We start from the raw sequence: 21994 nt of genomic DNA, 5'->3' as shown, positions 1-21994 counted from the left end.
AACTCCACTTTCCTGCCTTTACCCCATAACCCTTGATTCCTTACTGATTAAAAATCTGTCTATCTCAGCCTTAAATATACTTAACGACCTAGTCTCTACAGCCCTCTGTGGTAAAGAATTCCATAGATTGACTACCCACAGAGAAGAAATTCCTTGTCATCTCTGTTTTAAATGGGTGACCCCTTACTCTGAGATTATGCCCTCTGGTCCTAGACTCTCCCACAAGAGGAAACAACCTCTGTTTCTACCCTGTCAAGGCCTCTAAGAATCTTATATGTTTTAATAAGGCCATCTCTCATTCTTCTAAACTCCAGTGTGTACAGGCCCAACCTACTCAACCTCTCCTCAGAAGAAAATCCCTCCATCCCCGGGATCAACTTAGTGAACCTTCTCTGGAGTGCCTCCAATGACAGCATATCTTTCCTTTAGATAAGGGGACCAAAACTCTTCACAGTATTCTAGGTGTGATCTAACTAGTGCCTTGTATAATTTTAGCAAGACTTCCTTATTTTATACTCCGTTCCCTTTGAAATGAAGGCCAAATGAAGTGGCAGATGGAATACAACATGGGGAAGTGTGAGGTCATGCACTTTGGTAGGAAGAATAGAGGCATAGACTATTTTCTAAATGGGGAGAGAATTCAGAAATCTGGAGTGCAAAGGGATTTGGGAGTCCTAGTCCAGGATTCTCTTAAGGTTAACTTGCAGGTTGACGTGGTAGTTAGGAAGGCAAATGCAATGTTGGCATTTATTTCGAGAGGACTAGAATATAAAAGCAGGGATGTGCTGCTGAGGCTTTATAAGGCTCTGGTTGGACCACATTTAGAATATTGTGAGCAATTTTGGGCCCTGTATCTCAGGAAGGATGTGCTGGCCCTGGAGAGGGTCCAGAGGAGCTTCACGAGAATGATCCCAGGAATGAAAAGCTTAACATATGAGGAAAGTTTGAGGACTCTGGGTCTATACTTGATGGAGTTTAGAAGGATGAGGGGGGGATCTGATTGAAACTTACAGAATGCTGAAAGGCCTGGATAGAGTGGATGTGGGGAAGATGTTTCCATTAGTAGGAGAGACTAGGACCCGAGGGCACAGCCTCAGAGTAAAGGGAAGACCTTTTAGAACAGAGATGAGGAGAAACTTCTTTAGCCAGAGAGTGGTGAATCTATGGAATCCATTGCCACAGAAGGTTGTGGAGGCCAGGTCATTGAATGTATTTAAGACTGAGATAGGTTCTTGATTGGTAAGGGGATCAAAGGTTACGGGGAGAAGGCGGGAGAATGGGGTTGAGAAACTTATCAGCCATGATTGAATGGCAGAGCAGACTCGATGGGCCGAATGGCCTAATTTCTGCTCCTATGTCTTATGGTCTTATGGTCTAACATTCCATTTGCCTTCCCTATTACCTGTTGAACTTGTATGCTAGCTTTTTGGGATTCATGCACGAGGACCCCCAAATCCCTCTGTGCTGCAGCTTTCTTCAGTCTTTCTCCATTTAAATAATATTCAGCTCCTCTATTCTTCCTGCCAAAGTGCATAACCTCACATTTTCCCACATTATATTTCATCTGCCATGCTTTTTCCCACTCACTTAACCTGTCTATATCCCTCTGTAGACTTTGTGTCACCCTCACCACTTGCCTTCCCATCTATTTTTGTGTCATCCGCAAACTTGGCGATAGTACATTTATTTCCCTCATCCAAGTCATTAATATATATTGTAAATAATTGGGGAAACTTCTGGAAACAATTATTTAGGACAGAATTAATAGTCACATGGAAAAATGTGGATTGATTCAGAAGAGTCAGCATAGATTTGTTAAAGGAAAATCATGTCTAACTAACTTGCTGGAGTTTTTTGAAGAGGTAATAGAGATGGTTGATGAGGGCAAGGTCGTTGATGTGCATATGGACCTCCACAAGGTCTTTGACACAGCACCACACAGCAGACTTGTGAGGAAAGTTATAGGTCATGGAATAAAAGGGACAGTAGCAATGTGGATACAAAATTGGCTGAGGGATAGGAAACCGGGCGTAATGGTTAATGGGTATTTTTCAGGCTGGAAGAAGGTTTGTAGTGGAATTCTCCAGGGGTTGGTATTGGGACCCTTGCTTTTCCTGATATAAATAAATGATCTAGTTCTTGGTGTGCAGGAACAATTTCAAAGTTTGCGGATGACACAAAACTTGGGAGAATTGTGAACTGAGAGGAGGACAGGGTAGAACATCAAAAGGATATTGACACATTGGTGGAGTGGGCAGATAGGTGGCAGATGAAGTTCAATGTGGAGAAGTGTGAGGTGATGCATTTTGGTACAAAAGAACATGAAGAGACAATATAAAATAAAGGATACTATCCTAAGGTGTGCAGGAGCAGAGAGACCTGTGTGCACATGTACATAAGTCATTAAAGGTGGCAGGACAGGTAGAGAGAGCTGTTTCTAAAGCATACAGTATTCTAGGTTTCATTAATAGGGGCATAGAGTACAAGAGCAGGGAAGTTTTGATGAACTTACATAAGACACTGTTTAGAACTCAGCTGGAGTATTGTGTACAGTTCTGGGCGCCACACTATAGGAAGGATTGGAGAGAGGGCAGCAGAGGTTTACGAGAACGGTTCCAGCGATGAGACACTTTAGTTATGAGGAAAAATTGGAGAAGTTGTAACTGTTTTCCTTGGAGAGGACAAGGCTAAGAGGGAACTTGATAGAAGTTTTCAAAATCATGAGGGGTCTGGACAGAGTAGATCTGCTCGTAAACAAATCGAGAACCAGAGGGCAAGTTTTAAAATGTTTTGCAAAAGAAGCAAATGCGAGGTGAGAAAAATACTTTTTCACACAGTGAGTAGTTAGGGTTTGGAATGCACTGCCTGGAAGTGTGGTGGAGGCAGGTTCAATTGAGGCATTTGAGAGGGCATTGGATGATTATTTAAATAGGAACAATGTGCAGGGTTACGAGGAAAAGGCAGGAGATTGAGCATTTTAACTTGGTGCCAGACAGCTGGTGCAGACACGATGGGCCAAATGGCCTCCTACTACACTGTAACAGTTTTTTGTGATAGAATTTCAGCACATGTGCTGATGAAAATATTTCCGTGGGAATGATCAAGATCCAGGAGATGTGCAGAATCTGTTGCAGGAGACAGATGTTGGATGGTCACCATTAGATCGAGAAGTGGCAGAGGAATGTACTTCAGCCTAGCAGAATCATTTCTGGCCAGAAACTAAATGAGCTGAAGATGGAAAAGTCAGCAGAATTAGTTGTCCGGTCACAAGTTCAGCAGAGGTGAGGGAAGGAATGTAAGCTAATCAAAGTTAGTTTAGGTAAAGTGGCAGCTTAGAAACACACTGAGTCTTAGCCCAGTGCAGAAGCGTAGTCTTAATGTCTAAAGAAATGCAGAAATTTGAAAGCCATCTTTTGAGAAAGATGCAGTGAGAGAAAACTAAGGAGGAGACATATGGGGATGGGAGGTTTAAACTAGTTGTTAAATTGTAGTTAGGGTCGACTATCAGAGCCATGGATGACCAGTGGAAGAGAGAAGATTGGGGGAGAATTGCAGCATATGGTCAAGTGTAGGGGCATAGGAGGAGTGATCGCTTGGGAGCTGGACTGCCCGTGAGCCATCCTGTTTTTACACTATTCCTTAATATTGTTTTTCTGGCCATTACCAAGACTGTTGTAGCATGGGGATAACTGAAAGTTTGAGAGAGGTTTCTGAGGACAGTGCCTTTTTGAATCCACTTGATTGACATCTCTGTGATCAATGGTCGCTGCTTTAGGGGACAATCTTTTTCCTAATTCTTCAGTTCTTCTTGGTTGCAATGTAGTGGGTGGAAACGTGGTTGTAATTATATGAAAACTCCAAGATGTTGTACACATGTTGATCTAACTTAGCCAAATGTTGTGTCAATATTATTTTTGCACCTGGGGAGATGCAGAACGAAAACCCAATAAAACTTGGGCACTGACTGATACTGGTCCGAACTGGTCTTATATAGCTTAAAATAGAACTACAGTTTGGACTAGTAACTGTCATTTAAAGGTTTTTTTTACTGGTTTTTCTTTCTTCTGTAATCAGATTAACTTTTCTGCATTGATTGTTTTTGCCACTTTTTGCATTTGATAAACCTACAGAGGTACATAGGTGGTGATGGCATAGTGGCATTGTCGCTGGACTAGTAACCCAAAAACCCAGGGTAATGCTCTGGGGACCCGAGTTTGAATGGTGCAATTTGAATTCAATAAAAATCTGGAATTTTTCCAGTCTATTGATGACCATGAAACCCTTGTCGATTGTTGTAAAAACCCATCTGGTTCACTAATGTCCTTTTAGGGAAGGAAATCTGTCGTCCTTGCCTGGTCTGACCTACATGTGACTCCAGGCCCACAGCAATGTGATTGACTCTTAAATGCCCTCTGAACAAGGGCAATTTTAGGGATGGGCAATAAATGCTGGCCTGGCCAGCGATGCCCACACCCAATGAATTAAAAAAAAAGAGAAAGGTGCAAGGTGACACATGCCTGAGCCAGCTATCTGGCTGGGCTCAGAATCTATAGTGGAATCGCACAGTCTGACTGATATGTTTTTCTTTCTACTGTTTGAGTCACTTTGACATAAATCAGAGACAAAGGTTTCTGTTGAATCCCTGGGCGTACTACATCACCAAACGTTGTGTGCGAAGTCACACTATGGCTCATAGGAATTGAAGGTTTGTTATTGGGAGTGGTGTTTTGTGCAGAGTCCAAGAAAAGTCGTAAACTGGACACTCAAAACGCTTAACAGTAAATTTGTCAGGCTTGGCAAGCATTATTGCTTAGCTAACTGTGATGGAGAGGACTGGAATGTAAGTCATGATTTTCATTGGAAGCGAGGGACAAAGGCTTGCACACTAATGAGAAGTTCTTACACGGAGGAGCGCAAAGGAGCTGATTACATCACTGTGACCCCTGTCAGTGTCCTTATCATTTACATGTTAAGACTTGTTACATTGTTAAGGAAGCAGGTGATTGGTATTTGAACACACATAGATAGGGGATAGCTGATGGCGGACGACTTAAGTGGCTGTGAAGGAATTGTCAGTGGAAACAACTTCAGCTGGGAGTCAGTGAATTAAGAGGAAAGATCCCAGACAGCAGTTCTTCGAGGTATACTGCAGGCCCAACAGCTCAATGAGCTCCACTCCCAGTTCGGGAGCTTGCAAGGTGAACAAATCGTCAAGGTCCTATTTCAAATCTTTTTTGACAGAGCTCAGCTTCCATGGTAGTTGGTGCATGGTTTATGCAGTATAGTGGTGGTAATTCACCACAGGAATATTAAACTGTTGGCCAGTAGTCTTTAACAATGCTTTTAATTTGTCACCTCATGTTACTCTTAGCCCCTCTACTCACAATACTTCAGCCAAGTGTGAAACTATAAAGCTGTTCCCATTAGCTGATAGTGCAAGGATAGAGGACACAGATTTAAGGTTTTGGCAAGTGATGCAAGAAAGGATGTGGGGAAGAACTTTTTTTACACAATGAGTGGTAATGACCTGGAACTCGCTGACTGAGGGTAGTGGAAGCGGAGACCATCAATAATTTCAAAAGGAAATCGGGCGGACACTTGAGGGAAATAAGCTCTCAGGGCTACGGGGGCATTGAACAGGGGAATGGGACTATCTGAGTGCTCCACAGAAAGCCCCCATGGACTCAATGGGCTAAATGGCCTCCTGTGACTAATGACTCCATGAAATACCTACTTTGACAATCAGTTTTTTTTGCATTTAAAATAGATTAGTTTTTTTCCAGATTATCTTTGCTCATGTTAGCACATTTATTATACTGACAAGCAATAACAGAAAAGCTGACTCTTGGTGCTTCACTAATAAGCTCCTTAATGTGTTTTCAGCCAGCTCCGGCAGATTCATGACTTCTTGGTAACAATACATTGCAAACAGATGCTGCAGGCTGTCAGCAACAACCATTGTATAAGTGGCAGGTAAGCACTCTGAACGTATGTTTTTGGTGGCACTAAGTGAAAACTGCATTCTACTTAACAGAAAATAGAAGCGATGAATAACTGTGCAGCTGATTGACATGGGGCACGGTAGAATAGTGGTTGTTACTGGGCTAGCAATTTAGATTTCAAATCAGGCTGTTGAGAATTTGAATTCCGTTTTCAACAAAAATCTGGAAATAAAAATGACCATGAAGCTGTTGGATTATTGTTTTAAAAAAAAAACAACCTGTTCATCAATGTCTTTTTTAGAAAAAAGAACCCTTTTATTTGGTCTGGTTTACATGAGCCTCACAGCAATATGGCTCATTCTGCCTCTCAAATGGCCTAGCTTGCCACTCAGTTGTATTAAACTCGTTAGGAAGAAGGCCACCACCACTTAGAAATTGGGGCTGGGCAATAAATTATGGCCAAACCCTGTGATGCCCAAATCCAGAAACTTTTTAATATCACAGCTGTACGACAGGAGGACACCTCGGTGGGCTCATGCAGCGAGGCAATATGGGTAGAGCTCTGGAATAGGAAGGGTGCAGTCACAATGTTGGGGGTTTACTATAGGCCTCCCAATTGCCGGCAGGAGATTGAGGAACAGTTATATAGGCAGATTTTGGAAAGATGTAAAAGCAATAGGGTTGTTGTGGTGGGTGATTTTAACTTTCCCTATATTGACTGAGAATCACTTAGTGCTAGGCGTTTGGATGGTGCAGAATTTGTAAGGTGCATCCAGGAGGGCTTCCTGAGACAATATGTAGATAGTCCAACCAGGGAAGGGGCAATGCTGGACCTGGTATTAGGGAATGAACCCGGCCAGGTGGTCAAAGTTTCAGTAAGGGAGCATTTCGGGAAAAGTGACCATAATTCAGTAAGTTTCAAGGTACTGGTGGATAAGGATAACAGGACTCCTCGGGTTAAGGTGCTTAATTGGGGGAAGGCTAATTATAACAATATTAGGCAGGAACTGAGGAATCTAGACTGGAGGCGGATGTTTGAGGGCAAATCAACAACTGACGTGGGGGGCTTTCAAACATCAGTTGATAAGAATTCAGGACCGGCATGTTCCTGCTAGGATGAAGGATAAGCATGGCAAGTTTCAGGAACCTTGGATAACGAAGGATATTGTGAGATTAGTCAAAAAGAAAAGGGAAGCATTCGTAAGGGCTAGAAGGCTGGGAACAAATGAAGCTCGTGGAGAACATAAAGAAAGTAGGAAGAAACTTAAGCAAGGAGTCAGGAGGGCTAAAAGGGGTCATGAAAAGTCACTGGCAACCAGGATTAAGGATAATCCCAAGGCTTTATATACATATGTAAAAAGCAGGAGGGTAGCCAGGGAAAGGGTAGGCCCACGCAGGGACAAAGGTGGGAATCTGCGTGTGGATCCAGAAGAAATGGGAGAGATACTAAATGAATACTCCTCATCAGCATTCACCAAAGAGAAGGACTTAGCGGTCGATTTGTCTAGGGAAGAGTGTGTAGATAGTCTGGATCATTTTGAGATCAAAAAAGAGGTGTTAGGCGTCTTGAAGAATATTAAGGTGGATAAGTCCCCAGGGCCAGATGGGCTCTACCCCAGAGTACTGAGGGGGGCAAGGGAGGAGGTTGCTGGGGCCTTGACAGAAATCTTTGTATCCTCACTGGCTACGGGTGAGGTCCCAGAGGACTGGAGAATGGCCAATGTTGTTCCATTGTTTAAGAAGGGTAACAGGGATAACCCAGGAAATTACAGGCCGATGAGCCTTACGTCAGTGGTAGGGAAGTTATTGGAGAAGATTCTTCGTGACAGGATTTACTACCATTTGGAAGCAAATGGGCGTATTAGTGAGAGGCAGCATGGTTTTGTGAAGGGGAGGTCGTGTCTCACTAACTTGATCGAGTTTTTCGAGGAAGTGACAAAGATGATCGATGATGGAAGGGCAGTGGATGTTATCTACATGGATTTCAGTAAGGCCTTTGACAAGGTCCCTCATGGGAGACTGATACAGAAGATAAAGTCTCATGGGATCAGAGGTGAGCTGGCAAGATGGATACAGAATTGGCTTGGTCATTGAAGACAGAGGGTAGCAGTGGAAGGGTGCTTTTCTGAATGGAGAGCTGTGACTAGTGGAGTTCCGCAGGGATCAGTGCTGGGACCTTTGCTGTTTGTAGTATACGTAAATGATTTGGAGGAAAATGTAACTGGGCTAATTAGTAAGTTTGCAGACGACACTAAGGTTGGCGGAGTTGTGAAGAGGATTGTCAAAGGATACAACGGGATATAGATCGTTTGGAGACTTAGGCGGAGAAATGGCAGATGGAGTTTAATCCGGACAAATGCGAGGTAATGCATTTTGGAAGGTCTAATACAGGCAGGAATTATACAGTAAAAGGCAGAACCCTTGTGTGCATTGACGGGCAGAGGGATCTGGGTGTACAGGTCCACAGGTCACTGAAAGTGGCAATGCAGGTGGATAAGGTAGTCAGGAAGGCATATGGCATGTTTGCCTTCATTGGCAGGGGTATTGAGTATAAAAGCTGGGAAGTCATGCTGCAGCTGTACAGAACCTTGGTTAGGCCACACTTGGAATATTGCGTGCAATTCTGGTCACCACATTACCAGAAGGATATGAAGGCATTGGAGAGGGTGCAGAGGAGGTTTACCAGGATGCTGCCTGGTCTGGAGGTTATTAGCTATGAGGAGAGGTTGGAGAAACTCGGATTGTTCCCACTAGAGCGACGGAGATTGAGGGGCAACTTGATAGAAGTTTACAAAATTATGAGTGGCATGGACAGAGTAGATAGAAGCTTTTTCCCAGGGTGGAAGAGTCAATTACTAGGGGACATAGATGTAAGGTGAGAGGAGAAAACTATAGAGGAGATGTGCGGGACAAGTTTTTTACGCAGAGGGTAGTGAGTGTCTGGAATTCGCTGCCAGACGAGGTGGTGGAAGCAGGTACGATAGTGGTGTTTAAGAGGCAGCTTGACAAATACATGAATAGGATGGGAATAGAGGGACACAGACCCCGGAAGTGCAAAATGTTTTAGTTGACGGGCAATATGACCGGTGCAGGCTTGGAGGGCCGAAGGGCCTGTTCCTGTGCTGTACTTTTCTTTGTTCTTTAAATATTAAAAACAATTATAAATTGGCCTTATCAGCAATCTTGTAAATAGGACCCAAGCCATTTGCTCACCTTGCAAGCTCGACACAGAAAAAGAGCATGTCAAAGTTGTTCTACGGGACGTGGCTATCCTGATCAGATCATTGTTTGCTGTGTAAATAGGCCGAAGGCTGCCACATTTGGACCTGAAATGTACTCGGTCCACCTCAAATTACCCTGGAAAGTCAGTATCTCAAAATTTTAAACAAGGGGTTAGGCAAGCTGTTTCACTGCAGTGGCTACGTGAGTGGCATCTTCCACTAACAGAATACTACCATCATCCCAAAAGAGATGTTCTGCCTACCACACAATTGAGCAACGCCATGTGTGAATTTCAGTGCTGGTGCGATGTCGGGCATGTAGGCTGCACAGCCCAATGATTGGCTGTTTGAGCCAAACAGCATATCCCTTCAGTTATTCATAGTAGGCGGGGTACAGAATGTACTCAACCAGCCCATGCTTGCAACAAAATGTCTACTGTTCAATGTGATTCTGAGATTGGGCAGCACTTGCTGAATAATCCTGAGTGTGCTCATAGCTACAATAACCACCAATTTAAGATAATCAGCAATGAGGTTCATTTACGCTTGTTAGAAGTGACATACATTTCTATGCAGGGGCCCATTCCCTGCAAATAAAAGGAATATGTCCAAGCCTTGTGCATTTTTTTTGAATTACCCAGAAACATGTGGAGCCTTTAGGCCCCTGTTGCTTTCTTGATGGCACTGCATTGGTTGGCAAACTAGGATTGTCCAATCAGCACCCTTTTCTCCTAAATTATTGTATGAACATATGAACGTACGAATTAGGAGCAGGAGTAGGCCACTCGGCCCCTTGAGCCTGCTCCACCATTCAATAAGATCATGGCTGATCTAATTTTAACCTCGACTTCACATTCCTGCCTACCCCGATAACCTTTCGCCGCCTTGCTTATCAAGAATCTATCTATTTTTGCCTTAGTTATTCAAAGATTGCCTCAACCATCTTTTGAGGAAGAGTATTCCAAAGTCTCTCAACCCCTTGAGAGAAAAAATATTTCCTCATCTCTGTCTTAAATGGGTGCCCCCTTGTTTTGAAAGAGTAACCCCTAGTTCTATATTCTCCTAAAAGAGGAAACATCCTTACCACATCCACTGTCAAGACCCCTCAGGATCTTATATATTTCAATCAAGTCACCTCTTACCCTTTTAAACTCCAGCAGGTACAATTTTAGTGTTCAACCTTTCCTCACAAGACAATCTGTCCATTCCAGGTATTAATCTAGTAAATTTTCTCTGAACTGCTTCCAATGTATTTACATCATTCCTTAAATAAGGAGACCAATACTGTACAGAGCACTCTAGATGTGGACTCACCAATGCCCTGTATAACTGAAGCATAACCTCCCTACTCTTGTATTCAATTCCCCTTGCAACAAATGATAACATTCTATTAGCTTTGCTAATTACTTGCTGTACCTGATTACTAACCTTTTGCAATTCTTTATTTTTCCTGCCAAAATGGACAACCTCTCATTTTTCCACATTATACTCCATTTTTCAGGTCTTTGCTCACTCAGCTAACCTATCCTTTTGTAGGTTTTCTATGTCCTCTTCACAACTTACTTTCCTTCCTATCTTTGTGTCATCAGCAAAGTTAGCAACCATACCATTGGTCCCTTCATCCAAAACACATATAAATTGTAAAGAGTTGAGGCCCCAGCACAGACCTCACTCATCACATACTGCCAACCAGAATTTGACCCATTTTATAACTACTGTCTGCTTCCTGTTGGGTAGCCAATCTTCAATCCATGTTAATATGATACCCCCTACAGCATGAACTTTCAGGATCGAATTTTAAGGTTGTTGGGCGGGTGCGGGAGCGGCCAGGAAACGGTCTGCCACACACCATCGGACTCCGACCGCGGTTTCACACTGATGGGCCAATTAAGGCCCGCCCCGCATGAAACGCGGCTCCGCACTGGCAGGGAAGGGTCGAGCTGGGGTGGGGGCCTGCCGGCCGCAGAGTCCAATGGTGACCCGGCAGCCGGTTTAAAAGTGGCCCAGGCATCCCCTGGATCAGTGGCTAGTATCTTGGTGCACATTGGTGAAGGCACTTCACACTTGAGGTGCAGGTGGAGGCAGAGAGTGCCCAGGACGCCAGCAGTCGGAGGGCTACTGGGGACATGGACGATGCTGAGTCGAAGGCTGATGATGAGTCCCTGGAGTCGTCCATTAGGCAGTAGATGCAGATGTCCAGTGAGATGTGCGGGAGGATTTGGCGGAGATCCATGAGGGTATGCGTTGCCATGGTCTCTGAATGGAGGTGTCCATGCAGAGCATTAGCACTGTGTTGACCGTCATGGCCGAGCGCATTGCCTCCTCCAATGAGAGAGTGGCGACTCTCGTGGAGATGCAGATCCAGGGACAGAATGAGGGGTTCCTGGGATTGCGCTTGGACCTGCAAGTCCTCACATGGGTACTGAGCTCAGGTGGTGAGTGTGGGAGATGAATGAGGTATCCCAGCTAGGTGCCCATCCATCAATGGTGAGCAGGGAGGTCCACAGTGACCTCACGGTGCATGAGCTGCCTGTCATCTCTGCAGGCTTCTCCTCCGGGCACTTTGGATGATGGCAGCAACTCCTCTGCCCCTCTGCCATGACCGTGTCATCTAATGACACTGTGGCAATTGGGGAGATGCCAGCCATGGCACTGGCCACTCCCTCCCAGGCAGGACCAGCGCAGGCTCCATTGGCCAGAGGTCATCAAGGCCAACAAGAGAGCAGAGTCAGCAGGCTGTTTCAATGCCGGTGCCAGCGAGGGGGGAGCACCAAGACATAGCATTCGCAAAAGTAAGTTAAAGGCACCATGAGCACAAGAGGGACAGGTCACGGTGATTTTATGTTCATTTATGTTAACTTTATGTATAATGGTCTGGGGTTGAAGACCAGAAATGTTTATGTAAATATTATTGAACTGTCAGAACGAGATAAGTTTTTTGTTTTTGTTGTCATGGCCTGAGTATGCTTCACCTTTTTTTATTTCATTGGTGCGGGGAACGCCAGTATGTAATGCTGTACGTAGGCCCTGAATTTTATTGCACAGGCACTGAGTGTTCTTTGTGTTCAAATGAAAGTGTCCTTTCAGACATCCGGGGTGGAGGAGGCAGCCCTGGCATGTGTTTGAAGCTGATCTTTGGTAGCCTAGCTGAAGGAGCATTGGATCAAGGCATCTCTGGTATCCTTGCCTCCCTGTAGGTCACTGAGGTCTGGCTCCACGCCTTCAGTGTTCTCCTCACCATGCTCATCTTCTGACTCAGTACTGGATTCATCATCTGTTGCCTGTGCAGCTGCATCAAGATCCTCTTCCTCCAGTGCCAGGTTGTGGAGAGCGCAGCATGTAACCACTAACAGTGACACCCCGCTCTGGGTGGTATTGTAGTGCTCCCCCTGAATGGTTCAGGCATCGGAAGTGCAACTTGAGAAGACCTATGGTCCTCTCTATCACCACCCTTGTGGAGGCATGACTCGTATTGTAACACTCCTCTGCCTCTGTTCTTGGGTGGCGGAGAGGCGTCATGAGCCACCTCGCCAATGGATATACCCTGTCACCAAGCAGCCATCCATCCAGTCGGGCTGGAGCACTGAAGAGCCTCGGCACCTGGGAGTGCCTCAGGATGTAAGCGTCATGGGAGCTGCCTGGGTACCTTGTACAGACTTGCAGAATCTGCGTCCTGTGATCTCACACTATCTGCACGTTCATGAAATGGAATCCCTTCCTGTTAATGAAGGCACCTGGCTCACTCGTTGGTGCCTTTATGGCCACGTGTGCAGTCAGTTGCACTCTGGACACGGGGGGGAAATCCAGGAAACGCTGCAAAGCCTCTGGCTCGCTCAGCCTGGCTGGCCTCATCTGCATGGTAAAGAATAAAAGTCAGTACCTGCCTGAACAGAGCTTCTGTCACTAGCTTGATGCAACTATGGACAGCTGATTGGGAGACTCCACATAGACCACCCCACTGACCCCTGGAAAGAGCTGGAGGCATAGAGGTTGAGGGCCACTGTGACCTTCAGAGCCCCTGGCATGGAGTTCCCACCCACACAGTCGGAGCTGCCCTCAGGCCTGATCAACTGGCAAATGGAGGTCACTGTCTCCCTTGAGAGGCGGAGCCTCATTCAGCATTGCACCTCAGACATATTGACGTAGCTGCATCGCCGCCTGTCAACCCTTCTGTGGCCCCTTCTGCCTTGAACTTCCTGCTGACCCTGTGCCCCTTGTGCCTGTGTTTCTTCCCACAGGTCACTCCCCTGGAAACTGCATTGGGACACCTGGCCTCCTCTCCCTTCTGCCCCTCTCTTCCTCCTCAGGAGGTGCCTCCAGCGGAGACCACAATCCCCATTACCAGGGTAACGGAAGGCTGTCTGATACCTGGAGGGGTCCACACAGGTCTGAATCCTCCGGGTGCCTTGCAGACACCAATAAGTCCTGAAAGGAAGCCTGGAAATGAAGCCCCAAACAGAGATGAGGTTACCAAGTACCAATAAGCAACCTGCAGCAAACTATCTCCAAAACTCTTCACTACTCACACTGGCAATGCTGCTGACCCTTTTTATCACACCTGTGGATGAGTTTTTTGAGAATGTCGGCTGCCGACTGTCTGTTTGCACATGCGACAAGTGCAAAATCGCATGGGCAAGGAAAAATCGCCGTCAATTGGACTGTTAAGGGCTTTAAGTGGCCTGTTAATTAATGGCGGGTGCAGGTCTGGCACTTGTGTGCGTCCACTGAGTTTGAAATATTGTTCAAATGTGCAATGATGTTGGGACACTCGCCCTACATTGCGCGCAATTTTACGCCCAATCGGGATGGGCGTGTGCCTGCCTGCAGGACGTAAAATTCTGCCCTCAGTTTTCGCAATAACATTTAATGTGGCACCTCACCAAACGCCTTCTGAAAATCTAAGTACGGTACACCCACCGAATCCCCTAAAGAACTCCAATAAATTGGTTAAACATGATTTCCCTTTTACAAAACCATGTTGACTCTGCCTGATTACCTTGAGTTTATCTAAGTTCCCTGTTATAATGTCTTTAATAGCTTCTAACATTTTCCCTATGACAGACGTTAAGCCAACTGGCCTATAGTTTCCTGCTTTCTGTCTCCCTTTTTTGAATAAAGGAGCTACATTAGCTATTTTTCCTATCCCTTAACCTAATTTGCCAATTCACTTTAGCCAGCTCTGCTTTCATGCCCTCATAATTGCCCTTATTTTAATTTAAAATACTAGTCTTAGACCCACTCCTCTCTCTCAAACTGACTGTGAAATTCAGTCATATTATGATCACTGCTACCTAGGGGCACCTCAACTGTGAGGTCATTAATCCTATCTCATTGGTTATTACCAGGTCTAGTATAGCCTGCTCCTTGGTTGGCTCCAGAATGTGCTGATCTAAGAAATGATCCTGAAAACATTCTATGAATTTGTCACCTAGGCTACCTTTGACCATCTGATTATTCCAATTTAGATGTAGATTAAAGTCCTCCATAATAATAGCCACACCTTTCTGGCAAGCTCCCATTTATTTCTTGGAGAAGAAAAGAGTTGACGTTTCGAGTCCTCATGACCCTTCAGCAGAACTGAGTATAGTTAGGAGAGGGGTAAAATATAAGCTGGTTTAAGGTGTGGGGAGAGGGGTGAAATATAAGCTGGTTTAAGGTGTGGGGGTGGGGGTGGGGGGGGTGGGTGGAGGGGTGCGATGTGGTTGTAGGGACAAGCAAGCAGTGATAGGAACAGTAATCACTGCAATCCTATCACTGCTTGCTTGTCCCTACAACCACACCCCTCCAACTTCTCTCTCTTCTCTCTCTCTCTCTCTCTCTCTCTCTCTCTCTCTCTCTCTCTCTCTCTCTCTCTCCTCCCCCCCCCCCCCCCCCCCCCCCCCCCCCCCCCAACCCTTAAACCAGCTTATATTTCACCCCTCTCCTAACTATACTCAGTTCTGCTGAAGGGTCATGAGGACTCGAAACGTCAACTCTTTTCTTCTCCGCCGATGCTGCCAGACCTGCTGAGTTTTTCCAGGTAATTGTGTTTTTGTTTTGGATTTCCAGCATCCGCAGTAGTTTTTTGCTTTTATCCCATTATTTCTTCTTTGATACCGCATCCTACTGTTGTGACGCACTTATTTGTAACTAATGTTAGAGTCCACAAGTGACTCCTTGCCTTTATCATTCTCCCTCCCTATCCAAACCACTTCTATATCCTGGTTTTCCTGAACTTAGATTATCCCTCTCTATTGTGTTAATGTTGTTTTAAATTAACAGATCCACCCCACCACCTTTTCCTAACTTTCTATCCCTCCTAAAAGTCTCCATACCTTTCAGCATTCAGGTCCCAATCTATGCCATTTTACAGCCATGTGTGCAATCCAAGTCAGCGATACTACTGTAATTCAACATGGTGATCCGCAGTGATATAAAAGGCAACTTAACTGCTTGAACCCAGAACAGCATCCCAAGGTATGAAAACCCAAAAGCAGCCGAAGCCTAACTAGAGAGACCCACACCTAAGAAGAAAAGTTGAAGAAGCTTTACAATAGACTTGGAAGTGAGGAAGCAACTAGAGTGAGTGGAAGTCCATCAGAAAATTGCAAGAGTCTGAGTGACACAGTTCATGACATGGTAAGCAAAAATACAAAAGAAGTAGCTGTACTTCCATTTTTAGAAGAGATGGTGATCCCAAGGTCTCAGCATCCAGAGGGCAGCTGAAAGAGAATGCCAAGTAAAAAACAAAGGTTTTTTAAAAAAAACCTGAACAAAGGCTGTTAGGGTTAAATAGAGAAACCTACAGAGCACAGTAAGAACAAAAGAAAAAAAGTCTGCAGAGTTTAAGAGAAAGAGAATCCCTTTCAGTCAGGCTTCTTGCACAGAGCAAAATGCTGAAATCTTAGTTTTTAAAGCACTCTAAAAGCTGAAATGAAAGAGTTTCAAATGCTTTCATTTTAAAGTGAAAGCGGATTCGAGTTTCCAGCCCAGTGCAATACAAGACAGTACCAAAAGCTAGAACACGCTGTACCTAATTTGATTCATTTGTTGCAAAATGCAACACCTGCAAAGCTTTTCTTTCAAAGTTGAGTCAAATATCTCCCAGCAACATGTCACTAAAAAGAGACCGAGGGAAGCCAACAGTATCCTAGCTACTACAGCATGAGTTTAAAAAAGATAACTGCGCTCAGTCTTAAAAAGGCAATGCAATTTAAAGCTGCAATGGCAAGAAAATAAAACGGCCATGGACAGAAAATTGGAGGAGACCCCAGAGAGAGGGTAACTGTGCTGAGGGTCGCAAGAGACCCCAGAGAGAGGGCAGCTGCTGAGGGCAACTCCCAATAAAGTGCCAAGGGTAACAAAATATCCCAGAGGGAGGACAACAAAATATCCCAGAGGGGGAGGGCAACAGAAGACCCCAGAGCATGAGGTAACACAAAAGAAGCAAAATTTGTAAAAGATAAATGAAGCTGTTCTGCAAGAAAATGTTCGCATCAGAGCTGAACTGGGAGATTTGAAGTGCAAGATTCAAGCTGAGTATATACCTTTGGAAACACATGATAAACTGAATTCTTCAATGAACCAAGTTGTTCAAGATCTGAACAAACAAGTTTCAGAGGCGACCCAAAAATACCAGAAGGAGATCACGACCCTCGGTTCCATAGTTGGCAAATCAAAACAAGAATTGGGTAAACTCAACTAGAGGTACAGTCAGGCAAAACAAGCATGCCAAGAAGTTGCGACCCTGGACGATTCTTCAAAGAGTCTATGTGTAGCCAGGGAAAGACATGAGGAGCTACAGAGGACATTGAACATCTAGTTCCCAAAAAGCTGCGTTGAAACTCAGTAGCAAGGAAACAATGGACTGAAGCCCACAATGAGTTGGCAAGAGGCCAACAAGAAAATAGAGTTGAAAGAACAGTTGATTGTCTTTTCACGATCAAATACAAATGAAATGTGTAACCATTCAGCTACATGAAGAAATGAAGGCTGTGTTTTAAACAGCAGAATGGAAGCACAGCCGAATAAACTCGGAAACTATGCTGAATTACAGGAAAATCCTAGATGAAGCAAGCGAGTTTCTCAAACAAAAGGAAAACCTGTTGAAAGGCCTTCACATGCTACACAAATCCCTCCAGGACAAAGTTCATTCTTCTGCAAATTTATGAAGAGAAGCAAAATGAATTTAGCGTCACTCTGAACAAGCTGCAGAACCAGTTGGCAGAGAAGACTTGGCAATGTTCCATACCCCAGGAGGAAGCCGAAAGCTACAAGAAACAGACCGAAGACTTCACCAGAGACAGACCTAGCCAACAGTGAAACCAAAATGAAGGACAAGGACAAAGTTCTATTGTAGAAAGAAAAAGAAAAGACAGAACTAAGATTGGAAAATGTAAATCCGACACTGAAGCGCAAGGAACTAGAAGGAGAAAAAGCACGAGATACCTCAGACAATTGAACTGAATGGAAAGGTTTATAATCTTGCAAAAGGATTTGAAAATAAAGCAGCAAACAAATGTTTGGCTGAAAGTGTGAAACAAGTGGAAATGGAGGGTTCCCTTTGTGAAACATATACGTCCGGCAAGAACGTGGCGGACACCACAGAAGAAGAATATTCGAGTGGAGTGCACATTCCCCTCTGAAGGAACGGGATAAGCCCACCGTATCTGAAAAAAGCAGATGAGTTGTTAATAAAGAGAAACGCAACTCGAAGGAGCGCAAAAAGCAAATCAAAAGGTGATAACCCAAGTACCAGAAACACACAATACTGCTACCATCTCTCCAAACGTGACTGACCGAGGCCAGAATTTTGTGTTCCAGGGTCGGGTGCACGCCTGACCCGAATGGGCGTAAGATTGGGCAAGCGTCCCAACGTCACTCGCACACTTGCCTGCCGACAATTGAGCCCATTAATGGCCCAATTGAAAGCAATTCTTCGTGGCCCATCCAACCTTATTACATTTTTTTGATGAAACCTCATCCAAGGGCAGGATGAAATCTCCTTTAGGATTTAAAATAAAAATAAATATTCGGGGACATTTTGTTTTAAATGAGGTATGCTGTCAGGTGCTTGATTGTGCTGCGTAGGCATTTTTTTCAGCATTTTTGTGCATTTGTTTTATTATTTGGAGGTCTCAGTCGGGAGCGGGTTTTACGTTCGCTCCTGGCTGCGCCAACCTCGGGCGCATCCTGAGGGTAAAATTCAGGCCTGAGATGTGGAAGCTTCATGACCTGTCTGAATTTGTAAAGTCAAGAGTCTTGAGGTGGGGGAGAAGGGATAGCAAATATATATTGTATTGTACTACTCGGTTGGAAGGGAGGAAAGTTTTCCTTGGAGAAGAAAGGGGAATGTTTTATGATGTTGTATGTGCCATAGTAATGTAAAGAAGCTCAGCAGAACAAGGGTTAACGTGGGACTGGAGAATAGCACTGCCCACGGTATGATGCATTGAGTCACATGGTAATGTCGGAGATTAATCACACCAAGGTATCATTTCGTACGTAGAAACCCCATTTATTACTTGTGCACAAGGGAGAACAATACAGTGAGAGTTATTGTACCGTCTCAAAGCAGAATACACAAACACTTGTTTAAAAGCATTTTACAACCAATCAGTAAATTTTGCACATCTCAATCTGCTTATTTGCATATGTTAACTGACCAACCCATATTTTAGTTAATTTCCATTCCCACCACAATAGGCGCGGTGCCTACACACTTGGTTATCACAACTTTGATTACATTCGGCCTGAGAAAGAACAACATGGAATGTCTCAAGGCTCATCCTACAACAGTGGTCAGACAAGATGGTATTGTTCTTCAAGGTTGCAGCATTTTTCTCTTAGGCCTAGGCATTTAATTCAATTTCTCCATTAACCCTTTTAGTACTAAGTGGGTTCCCTATTTGTCTAGGCCACCACAGTAATAGACTGACAGAACAGTCTAGAGAGAACACTCTGGAACCAGTCTGCATGGAGGTAACAGCACCATACATGACAGTAACCTTGGATCTGTAAATATTAAAGGTTAACAATAAAGGGTTGTTGTTTAAATATGCAAGTCTCAAGGCCTCATCATTGAGACATCTAAAGAACCCATATTACAACAAATACCACTTGGTGCATAAGAAAGTTCTTCCTCATTTACTCCCTGCATCTCTTACCCAAAACCTTTGTTTGTGCCCTCTGTTTCCATTAGCTGATGACACAAGGACTAGTTTATCCTTGTCTACCTTATCTAAACCTGTCATAATCTTGTACACCTCCATCAAATCTCACCTGCTCCCAAGGAAAGCAACCCCAGCTTCTCCAACCTAGCCTTGTAGCTAAAGTCCTTCAACTCTGGAACCATTCTGGTAATTGCCTCCTGCCATCTCTCAAGGACTCTCACATCCTTCTGAAAGCGTGGTTTCCAGGACTGGATGATTGGATTTATTTTTTAATGTATTTATTTATTAATTTGTTGGATGGGTGCAGCTGTAAGCATTTGGTCAGCTTGGTACATTTTAGAATTTGTGTTGTTCTAAAACATTTAACCTGATTCCTTTAGTACACATAAAGTAATTTAAAAACAAGGCTATTTTTAAAAAGTTGTTATCTGTTTAAGGAATTAAAAACAAATCGAGAGGAGGAGTGTGTTTAATCCTGTTAGCGAATGCTGACTTTCACGAAAGCTTTTATTACTTTGGTTACATTATCCTCTATTGAGTTCGATTTGCAGTATGAGATGTGACTCAGTTAGAGGGTATAATCGTTTTCTCTTTAAGGAGTAGCTGGATAAAGGAGAAAGGAATAGAGGGTAATGCTGATCGAATTTACTCTGGAAACACGGGAGGAGGCTCAAGTGGAGCAGAAGTGCTAGCCTGGATGGATTGGGCTGAATGGCTGTTTCCTATGCAATATTCTATATAATTTATGGTCTCTAGGCTTGGTCAACCCCATGTGGAAACATCTATAATATTATGAATAGCGAGATAAAAGAGCTGGCACAGTAATAGGCTGAACTGTCTCCTGTGCTGCAAACCTCTTGTGTTTTGTGCAGGGCTAAGGGGAAACGCGGGGGAGTCGGACTAGGTGAATTGTTCCTGCAGAGGGCCAGCATGGACAAGGTGGGCCAAATGGCCTCCTTCAGTGCTGTAACCATTTTATGATTCTACGAACCTTGAACACTGAGCTAACAAGTTTTAAAACTGAGTACAGTAACGTGACAGCAATCATCATCAGTAGTCTGGGAACAGCCACTTGTGGGGAAATCTACAGAGGAGCAGTGGGGGTCATTCAAAAAGGAAATGGGGGAGGGTACAGGCTCAATATGTTCCCTCGAGGATGATAGGAAGGAGTTAGAAGCCCAGAGAACCATGGATGACCAGAGATACTCAGGTTAAGATGGGAAGGAAAAGAGAGGCTTTTAGCAGGTACAAGGGAAGCAAATCAGCAGAGGCATTAGTGGAGCACAAAGTGCAGGGTGGAGCTTAAGAAAGCAATTAGGAGAGCAAAGAGGGGATATGAGAAAGCTCTGGCTGGTAAAAGTAGGGAAAATCCCAAGATATTCTACAAGTATATCAATGGGAAGAGGATAACCAGGGAAAGAGTAGGGACCAAGGGGGCAACCTATGGGTGGAGCCAGATAACATTGCTAGAGTGCTGAATGAATACCTCACATCTGTCTTCACCCAAGAGAATGAGGATGAAGGTGTCGAACTCGGGGAGAGAGACTGCGAGGTTCTTAAGCAAATTGATAAAGGGAGTGACAAGGTATTGGAGGTGTTGGCAGGCTTAAAAGTGGACAAATCTCCAGGTCTGGATGATTTGTGTCCCAGACTGCTGAGGGAGACAAGGGAGGAGATCGCAGGGGCCCTGACCCAAATTTTTATTCCTCTATGGCCACGGGGGAGGTGCCAGAGGACTGGAGAACAGCTAATGTGGTTCCGCTATTTAAAAAGGGTTGTAGAGATAAGCCAGGGAACTACAGACCAGTGAGTCTCATGTCAGTGGTAGGGAAACGATTGGAGAAAATTCTGAAGGAGAGAGTCTATCTCCACTTGGAGAGGTAAGGTTTGATCAGGGATATTCAGCATAGATTTGTCAGAGGCAGGTCATGCCTAACAAATTTGATTGAATTTTTTTGAGGTGACCAGGTGTGTAGATGAGGGTAGTGCAGTTGATGTAGTTTATATGGATTTCAGCAAAGCCTTTGACAAGGTCCCACGTGGGAGAATTATAAAGAAGGCAAATGCACATGGGGTACAGGGTAAGTTGATAAGGTGGATTCAAAATTGTCTTAGTTGTAGGAGACAGAGGGTGATGACAGAAAGATGATTTAGTGACTGGAAGCCAGTGTCCAGTGTCATGCCACAGGGATCTGTGCTGGGTCCCCTATTATTTGTCATTTATATAAACGACATAGATGACTATGTGGGGGGTAGGATTAGTAAGTTTGCGGATGACACAAAGATTGGCTGGGTGGTTAACAGTGAAGTTGAGTGTCTTGGGCTACAGGAAGATATAGATGGGATGGTCAAATGGGCAGATAAGTGGCAGATGGAATTTAATCCTGAAAAGTGTGAGGTGATACACTTTGGAAGGAGTAATTTGACGAGGAAGTATTCAGTGAACGGCATGACACTAGGAGGTTCTGAGGAACAAAGGGACCTTGGTGTGTGTGTGTGTCTCCATAGATCTCTGAAGGTGGAGGGGTATGTTAGTGGGATGGTGAAAAAGGCATATGGGAGACTTGCCTTTATCGATCAAGGCATAGATTATAAAAGTAGGGAGGTCATGTTGGAGTTGTATAGAACCTTGGTGAGACCACAGCTGGAGTACTGTGTGCAGTTCTGGTCGCCACATTAT

At 44.4% G+C, this 21994-nt stretch overlaps 1 protein-coding gene across 5 annotated transcripts in view; it reads left to right on the top strand.

The window, feature by feature from the left end:
* The window catches only part of LOC144668789 (CMP-N-acetylneuraminate-beta-galactosamide-alpha-2,3-sialyltransferase 4-like), a 171771-nt gene that overhangs the window by 60965 nt on the left and 88812 nt on the right, over nt 1-21994 (top strand). For 4 of the 5 annotated variants that reach the window (XM_078531143.1, XM_078531179.1, XM_078531134.1 and 1 more), the window contains exon 2: nt 5884-5973. The exons of the other annotated variant lie outside the window; for it this stretch is intronic. The gene's annotated coding sequence lies outside the window, so the exon portion shown is untranslated. The remainder of the gene's footprint in view (nt 1-5883; nt 5974-21994) is intronic. 5 annotated transcript variants of the gene reach the window in all.

This window comes from Cetorhinus maximus, chromosome 2, assembly GCF_964194155.1.
Source record: "Cetorhinus maximus chromosome 2, sCetMax3.hap1.1, whole genome shotgun sequence".
Lineage (NCBI taxonomy): Eukaryota > Metazoa > Chordata > Chondrichthyes > Lamniformes > Cetorhinidae > Cetorhinus > Cetorhinus maximus.
The sequence above is the reverse complement of the archived record's forward strand: the minus strand, read 5'-3'. Positions and strand labels throughout refer to the sequence as shown.